General features: G+C 38.6%; 1 protein-coding gene across 1 annotated transcript in view; it reads left to right on the forward strand.

Annotated features, from left to right (window-relative positions):
- Positions 1-3,045: 3,045 nt before the first annotated feature.
- dab2ipb (DAB2 interacting protein b) overlaps positions 3,046-19,117 on the forward strand; it is a 91,500-nt gene continuing 75,428 nt past the window's right edge. The window contains exon 1 of the mRNA XM_041238459.1: positions 3,046-3,186. The gene's annotated coding sequence lies outside the window, so the exon portion shown is untranslated. The remainder of the gene's footprint in view (positions 3,187-19,117) is intronic.

Here is a 19,117-nt window from a genome sequence, read left to right on the forward strand (position 1 = left end):
AATGCTGACAGCTGAAATACATTCATATGTTATATTACGTGCTGCAATTCTTACCAACTGGATTTCCTGTTGCTGGACTTCAGTTTATTTAAGTTGTTTGGTAATTCACTGGTGGTGAAAATAGAATGTCTTTATAAGGTGGACATCCAAAAAAATATATACAATTTAGCATTTACAGTTTTTCAGGTAACTAACATATATATCTGTTGTATAATAATGCTAGAGAAAATGATTTTGAACGTGACAACGCTATTTTTTTCTGCTTGAAATGTTTAGTCGTGAAATATCTTGACATACTTATTTTTAGGCCTTAAATACTGTAGAACAGGCCAATTTTTTACCTTACCTTGGTGATGAACCCCAGAGGTCGTGAAGGACAGTGATGTCATTACCGCAGGGGATTTGAATGGCAGGTGGGAGGAGTTAGGGTAAACAGGCAGTGGCTGCAGAGAGTGTGGGGTTTAAATAGGAAGGTGACATGAACTCACTCCTCAGAGTTCTGGAACCAGAGATGGAATCATATGAACTGAAACATAAACACACATGTTTTTGTTGGTCTCTATTTTACTACTGGTATGAGAAATCAATGTGAGCAATGATACTGCACTAAGGGGTGAATAATAATAATAATAATAATAATAATAATAATAATAATAATAATAATAATACATGTCATAAACTCCTAGTTTTTCTTTTTTTTTAATGTATATGAAATCCACCCCTCAATGTAACATGTGGTTTGTTTTTAGTTGCCATGGGGACCCTTACATTAGGAACAAAGCTAAGAATGCTCTTGGGTCCTCTGCTTGTGAATATCTGAAACCCGTGCTGTACAATACCGAATCGCATAGCGTCAGCTCTGAAGTGCACTTTGCTCTCAGAGCACTATCTGGAGATGTGATGCATGAATGATGAATGCATGCAAACAGTGTGGAGAGAAAGGGAGGGTTTCATCAATAAACCCATCAATCGCACAAGGAGTAGAGAACATCCCCTACTTTTCTAATTCATTAGCGGGTGCACAGCTTGGAAGGATTGCATGAGAACTGAGAGCTAGAAGTGAAGGATGAGCATTGCATTTCCAGCAGCAGCATGGCAGCATCGACGCTTTGGAGAAAGAGGGGGAAAGAAGTCCAGGCATCATCCATGGGATGACTGCTTGATCCGACTGTAGATATATAGTGTGATACAGCAGATTCATTACTGTGCATCAGCTGAAGATGCAGACTGGCGTCGCTTATACATTCATTTTTTACGCATCATTTATTAATCCTGCAGCCTTGATCGTAAATCATGTATTCAGTATCCATATCAAAGATGTGCTAATCAGAGCCTGCCTTCCCCCTTCCTTCCACCCAGTATTTCTCTGCTGTTATCAATAGCTTGATGCCAGTCATTAGAGAGATTACATTGTGAGCTCATTTCTTTTCTTACAGTGGTTAGCATAATTTTCCCAGTGTTCAAATATTCTTCCCTTAAATAGCCCCCGTCCCCAGGTTCTTGCCAGTTATGCTAAGTTGTGGACAAGTGGCCTCTGGCCCTGGTCCTTTGTAGTTGACATATTGCAACTCTCCAGCACAGATAGAATTCAGCCCCATGTTATGCAGAAAAAATAAATGTGTATGCTAGCGAGCAAAACCTTTTTTTTATGAAGTCTTGAATTATGATGTCAAACTGTTGTGCTGTAAAGAGCAAACCAAACTAAACATCCTCTACAACAGAGTCATTTACTAATCCTTTCACTGAAAATATACTGTGATACGAGAATCCTGCGTTGATTTTCAATTTATTTCAGTATCTTCATGCATTGTGAACCACTGAAAGTAAATGCTGTGCAAGGCAAAACCAATGTAAAATTGTAAATGTAAAAAGTATAATACACAGTAAAGATGACTATAAATGCTACATGAAGTAAACAGCGTGTACAAATATATACATATGAATACATTTGCAGCCTTAACTGTACTCAACCTGAATTGTTAAACTAATAATAGCTGAATCAATTTTTTTATGTTTTCCCGCTTCAGTGAAATATCAAATTGATAGCAACCGTCCCATTGGAATTTAAACTAGGAGTGTTATTTTAATTATACCAAATGATCTGCATAAAATATTGTGCTGGTTTATTAATTATCCATTAATCACATAACCCTGCCTTGGAAAGCTGCATCCACATTTAATAGAACTCTGAGGGCGTTTTTTTTTTTTTTTCTTCTTTCATTTATTAAATCAGCATTACTTAAACCGGAATAAACCAAATTGAGATTCTAGAATTCATTACATGGAGGGACAGAACAAACATTAAACCACCAAGAAGTCAAAAATCTACATAACGATTCAAACCATTTCATGCAAAGAAAGCCAGTGCGTATAAATGTATTCCACAGGGCGCTGAATGTGCATGAGGTGGGTACACAACACTTTATGGGATTCTGCAATGCATGCCGGCTTAAAATTGCCCTTATTAAAATGATTGCTGGAATTATACCATATCGCTGTCAATATGTGCTGATTACAAAAGCACGCTGATTTCAGGCATGAAGTGTTGTTTTATTACAGCAGAGTCACCATTATGGTGTTGGCATCTTTCCGTTGTCTCACATGAGAAAGAGCAATGTGTGGAATCTGTTTGTGCACAGTCTCTGATCAAGCCATTACTGCTTTAGAATGCAAAAAAAAAAAAAAAAAAAAAAAAAACACACACACACACACACAAAACTAAAATTAAAAGCAGCACAGATGCATTTCTCAGAACTTGGAGTGTATGGTGTATATATGCCAGCCTTGTCTTGCAGACAGGTTTTTTTTTTTTTTTTTTTTTTTTTAATGCCAGGCAATTGTTTCCATGGCAACCAGGGCTTAGGGAAGTCTCACATCGACGTAGCTGACTTAGCTCGTTGAGCAGCAGGAGCAGATGTGGAATCTTCAGAGCTGGGCTGACAATAGTACACATTGCTTCCAGCAGTCACAGATGAAGGGAACACACAAAAATTGACATAGTGTTAGCTAGTGCAGGACAGCTCTTTTGCTGTGTGTTAATTATTCTCTCATCCCGACCTCCCTACAGGGGTTTCTGAGCCGTCGGCTAAAAGGATCCATCAAAAGGACAAAGAGCCAGCCCAAGCTCGACAGAAACAGCAGCTTCAGGCACATCTTACCTGGATTCAGGAGCGTGGACAATGAGAGGTAAGGGAATCATTGCTCTGGGGAGATCGACCCATTGCCATCCACAAGGGTCATCCCGGGGGGGAGGGGGCGGGGCTACGCTTTAGAAAACTAACAGGGTGCTTGTGCAGGAATGGGCTCTGTCATGTCTGCACGCAAGTGAACATTGTGTTGAAGTTCCCCTGGCATTGCAAGTACTTGTTACAGGGAGCTTGCATTTAATGATAGAGGTCAAATTTCGGGCTGGATCGTGAACAATCAGCAAGCCTATTAGAAGAACCATCCTTTGCTTTTGTAGTGCATATTTAAAGCATGGTTTGTGCAGAAAGTGTTTGGTTTGGGCATAAGCTGATCACATGGGGGTCTATTGTAATGATCTAAACCAGGGTGGATCTTAGTGCCAGTACTCTTTAAATCTATATCAATGCAGCTTGGGTTTTAGATCATTATTAGTCCCCACTTACTAACATTTTACATGCAATACAGATACAGGGAAATTAGGTGTGTGAATATTTTTTAAATATTAGAATGGTGGTATTTAGGTCTGCTTCTGTTATGATCATTATTTTGGGATTGTTTATTATTAAGAAAGTTATTTTTTTTCCTTTACCCGTGCAGATTACTGCCTGGTATTCAAGAGTGTTGTATTTTCTTTTTGCTTGCCAAGTTTGCCACCCATCTTGCAAGCCCCAATTATTTGATTGTTTTCACTCTCAATTGGTCTGAGCAGTTGTCGGAAGTCTTTAGGATGCAGCTCTCATCTGATCTCATTGCCTGGTTCCCCCAGGCACTGTAAGTCATGATAGCGTGATCTCTTCAAATCTGAAAGCTGAAAGCCCCTGACCGTAACCAGGACTGATTTGCTGTTTGGATGGCATTATGTGCTTGTTTGTTTGGGTTTTTTTGGTAGCTAGTACATCAACTTCTGTTGATATTTGAAAGCCCTTTGATCTACAAGCAAATGTAATTATTGGAAATGACCGATGTTACTCAACACAGTGCATGCAAATAAAAATGTTGATTCAGAGAATCACTTTGGCTACATCAATGCAATTAACAAAATTAGGTTGTACTGTTATTGCTCCAGTCATGTATTTGTCCTTCAAATCAGCTAGGGAGTCGAGCTTTCCATAGCAACATAATCTTGTATATTAGTCACTGTTTTTTCTTATTAATGTCTTTTAAATTCGTAAAGGCATGTGATGTACTATTTATATCAAGACCTTTATACACCCTCACTGTGTGAAATTAGCTCATATGTACTGTATTTGCTCATTACAACTCCCTAAATGCAAGCAAATGGAAATACATTGTAGTTTTCTTTTTTAAAATATTGGTTTATTTATATATACAAAAAACGGAAGATTGCTGTATATGTTTTTCTAATCAGGTAGAGCAGCTGGTAATGCTGGACGGCTGGATTCACATAGCTTCATATATACCTGTAGTTGGCTGCATGTTTTCGGTGGTGGGGATAATAATGACTTCATCAATCCAATTGATTACTTCTTGGGCATCAGCATGTCTTAATGGTTTGGAGCTAAGAGTTGGGGGTTCAATATCCAGCTCACTTAAAGACTCCCCTTGTTGAACAGGGTCTAGATCGTTTGTCTTTTGTTTGATTTTGTTCTTATGGTCTACTGTATAAACAATGTCTTGGAAAGAAAATGAGACGCCAGGATTGGGCTCTCCTAGCGTTAGCAGTACATTGAGCATGTCCAATCAATTGAGGTGTGCTAGATGACCAGTCTCAGATCTGCAGTCTATGTTTTTATAGGTGTGGAAATGAAATGTGAATATTGTGGCTTAAATGACTTTTTAAGGTGTTATTTCATTGCCTTATTTTGAAATGACATTCCTATGGGATTCGTACGTGGAACACGGTAGAATATTGTTGTTGTGTTTTTTTGTTTTTTGTAGAATTGTAATGCGTGTCAGTTTTTAATTTTACAGTGTGAAATGTTTTGAAATGTTTTGATACTCCAGTATATTCCGTGCTAGGTTTAAAATCAAACCTGGTATGTTCTGCTTGGCTAAAATATAATATTCATGCAAATGTGAGGCAAATGATGTAAGCTGATGTAAAATACAGTAATAAAGGTATTAGCGCCACGGTAATTCATTCGAAGAACGAAAAGAAAATCTCAAAATAATCCAGGGTTTCTGCCACAATAAGATGCAAACAGTGGTTTTGTGAAGAGGCTGTATGACAGCTAAAGTAGATTGTGAGGCTGGATGAGTCACCCAGGGTCACACACAGTGAGGGAGTCAGTCAGGCTGAGGGATTTAAACACACATTCCTCCAAGTTCCTAGATCTCATCTCCAAACACTGTCCTTCACAGTTTTTCTTTATATTATATTATAGGTTATGAGAGTCTGTTCAGCTTATTAGTGAATGCCACTGAATATGCATTTGTTTTGTATTCAAAAAATGTTTACGCTTTCTACTTTAAACCGTAAAGACGCATCTAATGGAGTGTTTAAGCTGAGTGAAATAAAGCCTGTCTTTCTGAGCCTCAATGTACAATAGAGTGCTCATAGAAACACAGTGTGTTAACTCTCTGTCAAGTCAACCATCCTCAAAGTTAAATGAAAGACAGCCATACAGGCTGTTCAATATGCAGTGAAGATGAAAAAACAGTACAGTGCCGTTTGTTGTGTATGCCATTACTGAAGTCAAAACACGTTGCATGGGAAGTTATAGAGCCTGTGAGAGGTACACAGTGATGCGAATGGCTCGACTGCTCACACTGTCACACACAACTGCCAATTTACACTAATTGCAGTTGAACTGATAATACCCATTAATTAATATGTTCTAAACTTCTAGTTAACTGCAAGGCTTCTGTGTGTGTGTGTGTTTTTTTTTCTCTCACATAATTAGATTTTTAAGACGCTTTCTTCACTATGCTGTAGGCGTTCTTCTCAGAATTAGCAAACAGAATTTAGAATATCATGCAATTTCTGCATTGCACACAGAGTCACCTGATCCAGAAACTTGTTGTGTTGTTTTCAATTGTAGCACATGGGCATACTCTGAAGGAATTTTAGTAATTAAATCCCTTTATAACTTGAAAACTATTGGTTGTCTTTACAAACAAGAAAATTGGTGTTATCGTATTATTTCACCCAACAGTAAGTGCTGCATGACTCAGTGAAGAAAGCCTCCTGTGAAAGTGACTAATGGCACTGATGTGAACAGCAGGGGGTGGAATAAAGCAGATGTCGACCTGTGTTGGTTAATGGCTGTTCATAATACTAGGAGGATTGCAGTGGGGCCTGTCTCACCATGGTTGGGACTGTGTATGCTGAAGCTAGCTGCAACAGGAGATGGTCTCGGTCACTTCATGACTATTCATGTGTGGTGCCAGAAGAGCGCTGGCGGGGTGGTCATCGGTCATCCGAGGACAAATCTGTCCAACTGGAGATCATAAAACAGCCAGGCTCACACTCCGCTGACAGCCAGGCTCGTCTGGTGACTGCCTTTAAAAAAAAACGTCCGTTTCTGTGAGTGGCAGCAGCTGGGCTTTCTGTACGGGACAGTGGACTCAGGTGCCGACAGTACAGTACATAAAAAATGTATATAAAAGGAAATGCAGGGAGGTGTAAAGAGAATCCAGGTGTATTGATGCAGTTGCTTTTGATATTAGTGGATCTCCCTCAGATATGCCTGATTTTATAGCCATAAATAAAACGTAGAGTCAGAGTGTTAACCATGTACCCTGCCCAGTGTAAAGTGGTAAATTGGTGCATGTGTGCTGCGTTCATGTTATCGAATGTTCAGTCTTCTGAAATCCCTTTTCTGCTTGCTGCCTCCAGTGGCTCGATATGTTTCCTGCCCTCACGTGCCTACTCTTGGCATCACCCGTTGAGAAGTGAGATTGTCTGCTTGCTGAGTTTGGCAGAGAGCTGAGGCACAGAGACAACAGCGTGTTTCTGGATCACCTTCTGAGATTCTGGCTAGGATAAACGATGAATCTTCACTGAAAGACTAACTTAGCAGAACATGCGCAATAGTTTGTGAATTCTGCTAAAAAATAAATACCAATCTGCAGAGATATATTACTATCTATACCATCTTTACAATACTACTAGAGTGGTGTGCGGTTTTGAGTGAAGAGTCTGTCCTGAACCTGTACCTTATATAGGTCTGCAGTATTACATTAAGTTGACCAAGTGCGGGCTACCCAAATAACAGGGCTGGCAGTGCAGTCTATTACAAAAGATACAAAACTGCTTTTAATTCCATCCTCATTTTGAATAGCATCTGTTGTAGAGAATAATCTTTCAACCATCCACTGAGGAATAACAATTTTACAATCTCATATTGACTTTATGGTTAGGATTAAATTAAATGTTTGGGGTAAAATTGTGATTTAAGGTTAGGATTAGGTTTTGGTGCTCCTGGAAGCTTGCCCTTTCTCATCTTAATGGTAGGCATCTATAGATAAACTCTAGCTCCCTGTAAAGTTCTATTTAACTGGATCAGAAAGATTTGAATATTGACGCTTTGTTTTGCATACTTTATAATGTCATAAAATAAGTTTGTGTCTGTGCAGTATTTGCATAATATAATCAAGGCTTGCATTTTAAATTTCATTTAAGTATAATTCATAAGACAGGTATAATTAAAATGAGACAAATGCTTAAATAAAAATCATTGCGTTCCCCATTGTCGCGAGACACCAGTTCAGTCAAAGGATGACACAGAAGCTCTAAATGTGATTCTTCAGCTGTCATTCCAACTGATGCTTACGTCTATGTGCTTCACTTTACTCAGTGCATGAAATGGGGTTGAAATATAGTATCTCTTTATGCTAGTTTTAACATAAAATAAAATGTTTCAAACAGGTCTATTTTTCAATAGGTTACTAGGCCTATATATCTTGGCTGATCACTGCTTGCTGCAGTCTGTAGTGTGGGTTGGGCTACTCTCTGTGCCCACTATGTTGTCATACCCAAATCCCAGTAATCTAGAGCTTTAATCTTGCACTAACAAGTTATCTCTAAACAGTTAATCTTATTCAGGCGCTAAAGCATGGGAACATTTAGTCAACACACAACTATGTAAAGAATTACTTGAACATTTAGGGAGATCCAATGTTAATCAGCACCACAGGATACAGCAACAAAAAACCTGGAGCTGCATCGAATTCCCTAATACATATATGGAACGATGCCATCCACAGAATGTTTACCGCCTTACAGACTGACAGTTTAAGCTCTAAGATGATGCATGACAGGGCGTTGCTTTGTGTGGAAAATGTATTTGAAGTGGTTGGGATGCCCAGGGGGAGTTTCAACAAAAAAAACAAGGCGTGTTTATTTTTGCCTTTGGAAGCCTTTCCATTTTCAAAGTGTCAAAGCCTGATAAAGGCCAACGTTGTACAGTGTGCGGTGCTGTGATCGTCCCATACAACTGAGGCAGCAATGTGAAAAGGCATGCACTGCTGTACACTATTTACTGTGAGTCAAAAGATCAAACTGGATTAGATCACGCATCTTGGAAAACCGGTGCTATATTGTGGTTTCTTTTTCAGATTTGAATGCACAGAGCTGTTCTCAGAGTGCAAGTAAATGGGTTAAGAGTATTGGCATTGTGTGAGCATGAATGATTATTATTCAGTCCTTTCTGATTTTACAGTTTAGAACAGTGAGAAAGAAAGCAGTTTTTAGTGTGGAAATAATGTAGGAATCAGGCCACATGTACTAAATGTACAAAACGAGTAGAGTGGTGTTCACATACTGTAAGCATGCAGGTACAGGATATGAAAAGTGGCAGATATGGCTTTCTACAGTACTTATTGGTGATTAACTACAGCCTTTAGGAGGGTGAAAGGGTGCATAAGGACTGTTTACGTATGGAGTGTGTATTGTTTTTTTTACATTGCCTCAAGATGGCTTCACATGTACCTGCATGGACCTCTCAGAACTACATTTCCCATCATCCTCCTGCTCACTGGTAAATCCATCTCAGTTACGTATGTGAGCAGGTGGATGATGGGAAATGTAGTTCTAAGCGGTCCATGCGGGTACACGTGAAGCCATCTTGAGGCCGAGAATGCAATTTAAAAGTTAACAAAGTGGTCAAAATGCAAAAAAATAATAATTAAACTATACACATCCTCACATAAACAGTTGTAGCAACACATGGGAACATGTAACACAATAAAATAAAAAGGTCATTATGTACCCTTTAAGGTACAGTATAGCTGTAGCACTGCCTCCATACATCTCGTATTACTTACATTATTCAGCTAACAAATGCAGTCGTGTAATGGTTATTTCACCATTAGAAAGTAGCTTAGATCATCAGTATTGACATGAGCTTTAACTGATTTGCACGCCTGTGTTTTAAGTGTTGCCACATTTTCTTCCTTTTAAATTGCAAGACCTATTCAACTCAAGAACGTGTTGCTGCGTGTTGTGAAAGGTACTGTGTCCCCATACAATGCATCCACTAATCATTAATCAATCTTATAGTAGCATGTGATTGTGGGATAACAGTCTCCTTGCCACAAATACATTAGCTGTATTGTGCATTCTTTTTATGTAGGGACCACAACATCAGAAGTTGACAGTAAATGTACAGAAGATGCTGCTGATAGGACCCACTGAAGACATGAGTTATATTGGCACAAATAATTGTTCAATAAAAAGTGGCTGGCACTTTCCTTGGACTTTACCTAACTAACTCATCTCTAGCAACTTCCCCATCTAAATCAGATGTATTAAATCAGTAGGATTTGTATCTTTCAGTGTCATCATATTTTAGTGCAGCTGTTTTGCGTGTGTGTATACATTAAAATCAAGGTTCAAATTAATTGTTTAGTGCTTGCCAGAGGCGAACACTTTTACCAGAATGGATTTTATCCCAGTCTGATCTCCTGTTACACAAAAACTCAAATCTACAGATTTTGGAACAAGCCTTCACTATTTCTATAGGCTATGCAAGGCAGACAGAGAGTGAGTGCTTTAGATTTGCATTGAGACTGTTCTTATGAATCAAGCTCCTATTTGTACAGCTAGCTAAGCAAAGCATTGCTTCCAGGTCATCTGTATAGACTGCTGTGGGCAGTATTTCATTCCATGTCCTACTTAATAACAAAACATACAGCATGGTTAAGAAATAGATGCCTGCCCTGTATCTGTGCCACTAATTCGATGAGACATTGTAATGGCAGGATTCTGTGCTGGGGGCATCAGATTATTGCAGCATGAAGCCACACTGCAGTGCAGCCGCTGATTAAAGACAGGGACATTTCATGCTCTGTCTTTTTGACATTTGTAATCAGAGCGCTCCATTGTAAGGCACAGTAGCAGCTAATTAAGATATATTAATATATAGTTCACAGTTTTTTTTTTTTTTTAATATATTTTAATTTCGTATTATTTTATTCACAGACTGCCTGGAGACAATAAAGCAATCTGAAATGAAGATAATAATATTGAAACATTATTGTCTCACAGTGCAATGCTGGAAACAGCGTCCGAGCTTGCTGACACAGGCATGGGCTGCTCCATGACTGTGCACGTGGTAGAGTTAGCCCTGTGATCTTCACTATTATTCAGGGAATGCATTTTGCATGTTTTTGGTTCATTTCCTCCAGTATTTCTAATCTAATGAAGTCTTAAGGAAATGATCTGAAACACCCTGAAGGTTATTGAGTACAGCTCTACCAGAGATGGATTATACTCAATAAATCATACACTCCTTTTTTTACTGAACACATTAAAATACCTTTATTTATTTATTTTTTTAAATATAGATTCCTTTTTTTTTTTTTTTGATTTTGGTTATTTTTCAATTGTATTTTTTTCTGGCAGTACCCTGTGACATGCATTACCATTCATTATTCAAGCTGTACTGGCAGGTCATGTGACACACTCCATTACAGATGGTAGTGCTGACCCTTTTTGGTAAAGGCATAATAAATTTCAATCAGCTACTAATCTCTCTGTTACAGTCCAGTAGCATGGGAAAATACTGCTTAATTGTTTCCCAATGGCAGATGATTTTCTGTGCAAGAAATATAATTTATATATGAAATGTAGGTATTGTTATCTTCTGAAAGGTAGTCCAAGATTCATGGTAATCAGGTCTTTGATACCAGCTGCATACTCTATGCGTTATGGTAAAGTTTCAAGAGCAAATTTTCATTGAGCTAGAGGGCCAGAAATAAAAATAACAATATAGGTAAGTTTTGAAGCATTACAATGCAAACAAAATTTGTATGTTTTAAAAATAGCTTTTTATATATATATATATATATATATATATATATATATATATATATATATATATATATATATATATATATATTAGTGACAAAGCCCCAAGCCAAGGCTGGTTTACGCCCTTTAAATAGTTGACCCAGACACAGAAAGTGTAGTTTAGCGCTTTCCTGCGCACTTTTATTTACAAACACAAAACAAAAACTAAAGCCTAACTCCACCTAGGAGTGCTAACTAAACCTTTTCAGGATCTAACCTACTAAACTAGACAGCTAAGCCATCTATTAGTCCCAAAACACACACAGTAAAACTGCAATATTAAAACAAAAACTGTGTTATACAAACTGTAGACACTTAATCCAAAATCCGCTAGCAAGTCCATGACAATCCCCTATTCGGTATTCATGAACCACCATTCCATTATATGGCTGCCTTTTTCAGTGGGTTTATCGCCATTCAGTTGCCTTGAGTGAAAATATAAACCGACCCCAGGAGCAGAGGGCTGTATTATTTGAAGATATCTCGTCTCCTTTGAGGCATGCAGAAAATAAACCAACCCAAATTCAAATTCCCTGCTTTTTGGTTCTTTCTAGCAGGGGAAACCTCTGTTTGACACACGGCACTGCAGATAAGTCAGTGATCTGAATAACCAACTGCAACATTAATAATTTATAGAGCTGTACAGGTCTTGGAAAGACTATAAACAGGCAGCAGTGGATGTTGTATCATTCTCATGGAGTAGGGCTCTGTGTTTGATGAAAACAGGTAAGCTTTTGAGGCTAATTAATTTTTTTGTTGACTGTTGATGATATTTTATGTGGAAAAATGATCCACAATCAAAATAACTTATGTAATTGCCCTCAGGTTTGGTTACCTTGTACGAAACCAAGTCTGGACTGCTCCCGTAACAGTTCTTTCAATAAAAATCAACATCCCCAACATTATTTTTCTTTGATTGGTTATTTGAATTTACCAAATGACTGCAACTGGAGGCACACGTGAGAGCTTTCATTTTATCTAGCTTAAGAGGATGACTGCTGTCTGGGAAGAAAGCCCTATTTTCATCCTAAAGGCAAACATACAGAACGATGGGCAAGTAATCTCAGGGACTGTGTTGCAGTTTTGCCTGTAGAGAGCGAGTGCTTGAAGGTCATTGGCAATTGGGGGAATAGATGAAATGTACAAATGCTGATGAAATTGGAGGGGAGTAAGAGAGAGAGGAGAGTGTGGGGGGAGGGGTATGGGGGGATTTGCAGCCTGAAAATGATTTTACCCCGGAAATACCGTACAGGTTTCAATTTCATCTCCTTTAGACTTCTACACTGTCAGAATGTTTTCACTCCCTTTTACCAGAAATGACATGCTACCTGTTTTCTTGTCATTGATATCGCTGACTAATAATGCCCATCTCTGTTGTGTCTGCAAGAAATCATTAGCTGCCACTGTTCATCACGAAAAGTTGTCGCTGAAACATATTACAGAGTCAGTGAATGACGTACTCAGAAACTCACAAACACAGGGCGTTTCATTTTGGGGTGTGCAAACCCATGAAAATGTATGAATTCACAATTACAGTTACATAAGATGCATTAAACATTAATGCATTAAAATGCATTAAAAATTTTCTAATGTGTGTTGTCCGGTAATGCCTGAAGAAAATCACCCGGGTTTGCATTCCTGTATGTGGTTTCGTAAGCAGTAGGGATATCTCAGTGGTGTTCATTTCTTATTTTTAAAAAGGAAGGATTTCAGGTTCTTTCTTACAAGTTTCCTAGCAGTTGTTCTGTGTGATAGTTTTAAATCCGACATTATATCTGTGAAACCATTTGAGATACTGTCTTCATATACATCAATTTTATGTCCTCCAACTTCCAGCTATGACCACATGTTTTGCATCATCTAGAATTTTAGGATTGAGGCATAATTAAAACAAAAACAAAAACAACAACTATATGACCAATATTTGTTAATTCTGTACAGTGACACAAAACTTTTGGCCAATGCTGTAATCAGGATGGTAGAGACAAAGATGCACTTTGTGTTATCTGGTATTAACCCTGATACTACACACTGTACTGCATTGCAGGTTGCTTCAAATCAAACAAACCACTTTTATACATTCCAGTAAAACTGCTAGCCTTGGTTGAAATCGAAAACTATTTTTGCCAAAATCAAAAATGCTCTGGGATCATTATACAAGAAAGCGATCCTTATTGTTCAGTTGTTAAAATAAAACAGTAGTACCCAGTTTATGTGTATAGCACTTTATTAACCCAAATAGCTCATATATTTCATCTTCCACTACAGTAGCCTGTAGGTGTTCTCTACACTCTTCTTTACACAGAGTGTGAATCAGTTCCAGATATGTATTATTTATGCATCATAATTGCATTTTATTGAGGGAGGTCAGGTTTCCAGAGGGACCATGGGGATTGGAGCTGTCAGTGTCATTAATATTGTGTTGTGAGTTGAAAGGTATTCAATTGATAGACAGGGCCATCTTGTCAAGCACTGCACTGCATGCATGGACCTGTATAATTGAATTATACCCTGCATTTATATTAACTATCCCAAGATTAAGGTGCAAAGGGCAGCAAGGTTGGGTTGATTCCAGGTTGAAATTTGACTGTGCAGCATTTTTCAAGCCTGTAAAACGCTAGTCTGTGCTATATATGATATGGGGGGGGAACGCGATGTAGAGATTTAAGCTCAAACTGTGTCTTTTTCCATCTGGTTGGTTCCTGTCATTAGGTACCAGTGCAGGTGAAAGGCAGAGGATGAGTTTGAGCAATCTGCTCTTGAGACATGCAGGCACTTGAGCCTTTACTGTAATCATAACACTGGTTAGTAACCACACAGTGTTTTACATTGAATACAACAGCTGCTTTTAAAGACTTGCTGTTTGCTATTTAAAACAATATTACAAGCCCCAAACACAGACACTGGCGATCCTAATACATTCCCGGGAATATTACACATTGTGTTAACTTGTTTTGAAGGCATGTATAGAACTGCTGGGTGTCTTCTACTAAATTCAAACTATGAGTATGTCATGGCAATGTTTCCTAATACAGTACTTTATTATAATCTACAGGTGCCGTTCTTTTTTCACAACCTATTTTTACAGGGATTTTACAACAGGAGTAGTATTAGCAACCTGTACAAAGCAAGGACACGTTCTGTAATTGGTAGCTAGATTCACTGGGCCACTGTTCATCTTGCAACAAAGTAGTGCTTTTCTTTCCCTTTATAACAGCAACTTTTGTATTAGTGGGACTGGGTGTCCAAGCTCTACTGCCGAAGGGCTTTGTGTTCTTTAAGTAATCTCTTATGACACGTGTCAGGGCTCATTCGGTTCAGGTGGGTGGTAGAATGCAGAGTGTAAAGCAAACCGCTGCCATTCCTCCTTCTGTTTATTTTTTGAAACAGTGTTTCGCCTCCACAGCCCCAGCCGCAGCGCAGGGCGGTTATTTAGTGCAGAGTCATAAACTCTTCTCCTGCTCTCGGCTGGAGGTGTCTTGCAAATACTACTTGGATTTACAGAGAGATTGTTCAGACTTTGCTCTAATTCTTCTTAATCAAACACTGCTGGGAAGGATGCAGTTGATTGTGGGAATGGAGTAACTGTAAATGACTTTGACTCCTAAATCCAGCAGTGCCACTGGTATTGACCTTTATCCTTTTAATCTGGTCTGTGCTTTTAGCTGAGTGGAGTGCAATGTTTATGATATGCTCAAGACACCTGTTTGTATCTATATTGTATGTTTAAACTGGATGGTAAAGGTGGTGGGGGGAGTGGGGAGGTACTACTAGCAGCTGTTTCTTTTTTTACAGAATAAACATAACCACTTTGGAGACCTCCAGTGAGTAACAATGGTAATTGGCTATAAGAATCCAACCCAAGCGAATAGGCATTTCTTGTGAGAACAGTAAAACCGTTAACACTGTTCATTCTTAATTCTTTTTTCTCAAAGGACTCAATTCCACGCACAAGGGAAATACTGCAGCTAATTTCCCGGCTTCTATAATAAGACCATGGGCATAATACGTGGGACTGTGGAACCAAATCAGTTACTGCATATTTTGCAGGGCAATAGCCTTTCTTTAACTGTTTCATCCTGGTAACATGGAGGCTGGTAACATTGAGGCCGGTACCATTTCAGTGGGTTTCCCGGTTCAAATGTTTAATGTGTAGGGCAATTTCAGAACACATCCGATGTACCGCAACAGAATTAAAGAAACATTCAAACTAAATAGAAGCCATGACCCTAAAAGACGTGGAGCACAAATAACACTGCCCAGTGGTGCCTAAAGCAGAGAAATCCACAACTAACTTCTTGTACAGTTTTATGGTAAACATGGAAAGAGAATTGAACAAGGTGATCCTTCCCTAGTTCTTCATTGAAACCTTTAGAAATAAAAAAACGCACCAGTGGTGAATTTACTCAGCTTAAGATATTCATTTCAAGTAGTAGTGGCAGGAGGGAGTGTTTGCCAAGTGGCATTATCCCTTGGAAAGCACCTTAATTGGAAAGTCAGGCAAGGTTATTGGATTGTCAGCCATGCAGTTTGCAAGAGCCATACAGCTACATCCCAGGGCTGCTGCATTGTCCAAAGGGTCAATATTCTGAGCTCCTAGCTCAGCTGAGAGATAACCTTCCTAAGCCTAATCATTGATGCTTATTTGAAAAGCACACTGTGGGAGGCATTTGTATGCGTTGGGTCATTTTGTTTAGCTGCAGTTAAAGTAAATAGATTCTGACACAGTTCCCTTGACTTGGCAACTGCAGAAATCAGTAAATACCAAATCCCTAAACAGGCAGGGTATAACACAAAATTAAAGTTGTTTCCCTAGTTCCAGGCTACCATTGATCTGGTCGCCCTGAGTATATTGCTATTAATGTTTCTAAGAATATCAATTCAAAAGCAAAACCACCTTGAGTTTTGATTTGAGGTTATGAATTTGTCTCTGTACAACATCATTAAAATTCATGAGCAAGGCAGATAGGATCATGGAACCCCCATACAGTAAATCTCAGAGTCTTTTCCGGCATTGTTGTAATATATAGAACAATCAGGCCACAGAAGTTGTTTTTTACCGTGAACAAATAACCACGTTTTACACATGCAGACTAACAAGAAGCTGTGGAAAAAAAACTAATTTCTTCATGTTATAATAATGTTCTGACCCAGAAGCAACAGTAGCAAAGACTTTTGATTGGTAATATAAACAGTGCAGGTATTTTAATTAAATACAAATAAAACTGACTTGGAGGCGGTCAAGCACAGTACCATGAATTAACTATAAAGGACGCACCATAGTCCCAAAAATATGTATTTGGTTCAGTTAGTTTCTAGTTACGGTAATTAGGTACTTCATTTATCTGGGGGTCACCAAGCTCTTTAAAATGGAGGTTAATCTTAATCAGCTTTGTCTTTTAAAATAACCAATGGGCAGCTATCAAAATCCAGTCTGCCAGAGATTCTGCCATTGCTTAATGCGAATGAATGCAACAGCATTCAACACGGGTATTTACAGATATCTGCAGCAATCCACAGATGGGACTTGCATGATTATGTGAGTTACAAAGACTGGTCGCCTCACTCATAAATCATCATTGGCTTGAACAGGACGTTTATTGTTGGAGGACACTGGCGCATTGGAAGCTGTTCTGAAACTAGAATGGTGGGAGTTTTACAGTAGAAGCTTCTGAGGTCAGAGAATAGAGGCACTAATGGAAATGTTATATTGTACACAGAAGGTAGTGCTTTGTAGTAGTTAAATCCACAGTGATGCTAACAACCTGTTTCTAGGGATGTCTTGAGCCACGTGTGCCTAACCTGGATAACTGAATCCCCAACACCTCTTCATAAAGTACTTTATAGCAGGGCATTAATGGCTCACGAGCCATACAGTACATGTATATGACTCACTGCACTACTAATATTGCTCATTAGTAGTATGTAATGGGTTTGAACAGGCTGCAAGGGGATCTGTACTCTGAAGTGTTGGGAAGTGGTAAGAATGCAATTAAAGGAGAACTATGTAAAGATCTGTCTTAGTGTAGTTGCTACTACTGAGTGAAGTTTTAGTAAACTCTGTGAGGCCCTTGTAGGATGACAAAGCCATAAAGTTGGAAAGCCGAGCTCTGTTGCGCCTTGTTGATCTGCAGTTCAGGTGAGCAGGCTGAATGTCCATCAGCTTTTAAAATCTGTAAAGCTTATCCTCTGTTGCTGTGGGTGTCAGATTCTGTACCTTATGAAACAGGATAAACTGTGTATTGCAAGTTTTCTTTTCAATGAAAAAATGCAAATGTTCTGCCGAGTTGCTAAAATGGTCTGTAGGGAATAACTTAGTTATCTCCGAGAAATCTGACAAATGAACGGCACTAATCCTTCAGAGTAAGTCCATAGGTACTGTACTTGTAAGTATTTTTAGAGCTGGTGTCAATAAAATATACATATAGGTTTTGTTTGTGTGACAGAGAACCCATACAAACCTTATTGTTGACCAGTCTTCATTATGTTTATTCTCTTCTGAATGGCTTCAAGCAATTCAGCTTGTATTATTAAAAAACAAAACAGCGGGACAGTATTGTGATGCAGTTGCGGTGAAAAAAATGAAATCTGCACATTTTTCACGGAGTAAATCTTTGGAGATATAATATGTATTGTTAATAAGATTTTTTTATAATCATTTATTTTTTATTTTTAACGGATCAATATGTGAATGCTGTGACTTTTAACAGGGTTACTCTGAGGGTTGTGCTAATATTGGAATGCTGTTTGCTTATGCCCTCAGGCTTTGAGAATGCACTCCCTATAGTATTAGTTGTGTTCTAGGAAACCTGAAAGTACCAGTGTTAAGGCTTCTGCAAGTACAGCTGCTTAACCTTTTCCTATTGTTTCAACCCAAAACCTTCTGGTAGTTTTAACAATAAGCAACCGTGAAGACAAAACATTTACATTTGTCCTCTATTATGTGTATTTACAGCCTTAACAACGACAACTATAATAACTACATACAACTCAAGTTAAATTGTGCAAATATGAAGGCATTGAGACAGCCTTACAGTCGAAACTTTTGTCATTGAATTTGACAAAAAAACGAGTAATGTGCCAAATCTAGCTTTCTTGGGGGTACTGTTAAACTTTCATTCTAATGAGGTAGAATGTTCTTTTGCCTGTGTCTCCAGTCTGAGTTGTCTAAACAGCCCCAACACATTTGCATAGCTGTGTTAATTCTTTGAGTTTGTCATAATAAATACACAGTGTCTCAGACAGGTCTTAGCAGCAGGGGGCAATTCAAATATTAGAAAACCAAATTGTGCATTTGCATTTTTAAGCATGCTGTTTGAAAAGGGACTCACTCAGTCACAGAGTCCTTGTTGCCTGCAATAATAGACGACAAACTCTCATTGTGGTTTATTACAAACTTCTCATTCTGTAGTCACTTCCTACTGTTATGAATGCTGCAGTACTTTGTCATCCTTCCTGTTTCTGGTGACAGATTGTCTCATTGATTTCATTTGGCTCCCTGTTGAATTTTGTTATTCCTGTTCGAAGTTACTGACTACCAGCTGGGTTCAGAGTATCAGTGCTCAACAAGTGCCGTAGGGCTGCAAATTCTCAGGCATTTCCCTGAACACAGCGCTTCGTTAGTTCAGTGCGGAACTCAATTTATTTTCATATGGATCTGGAATATATAATGCAGTG

The sequence above is a fragment of the Polyodon spathula genome, chromosome 49 (assembly GCF_017654505.1).
Source record: "Polyodon spathula isolate WHYD16114869_AA chromosome 49, ASM1765450v1, whole genome shotgun sequence".
In the NCBI taxonomy this organism is placed as follows: domain Eukaryota; kingdom Metazoa; phylum Chordata; class Actinopteri; order Acipenseriformes; family Polyodontidae; genus Polyodon; species Polyodon spathula.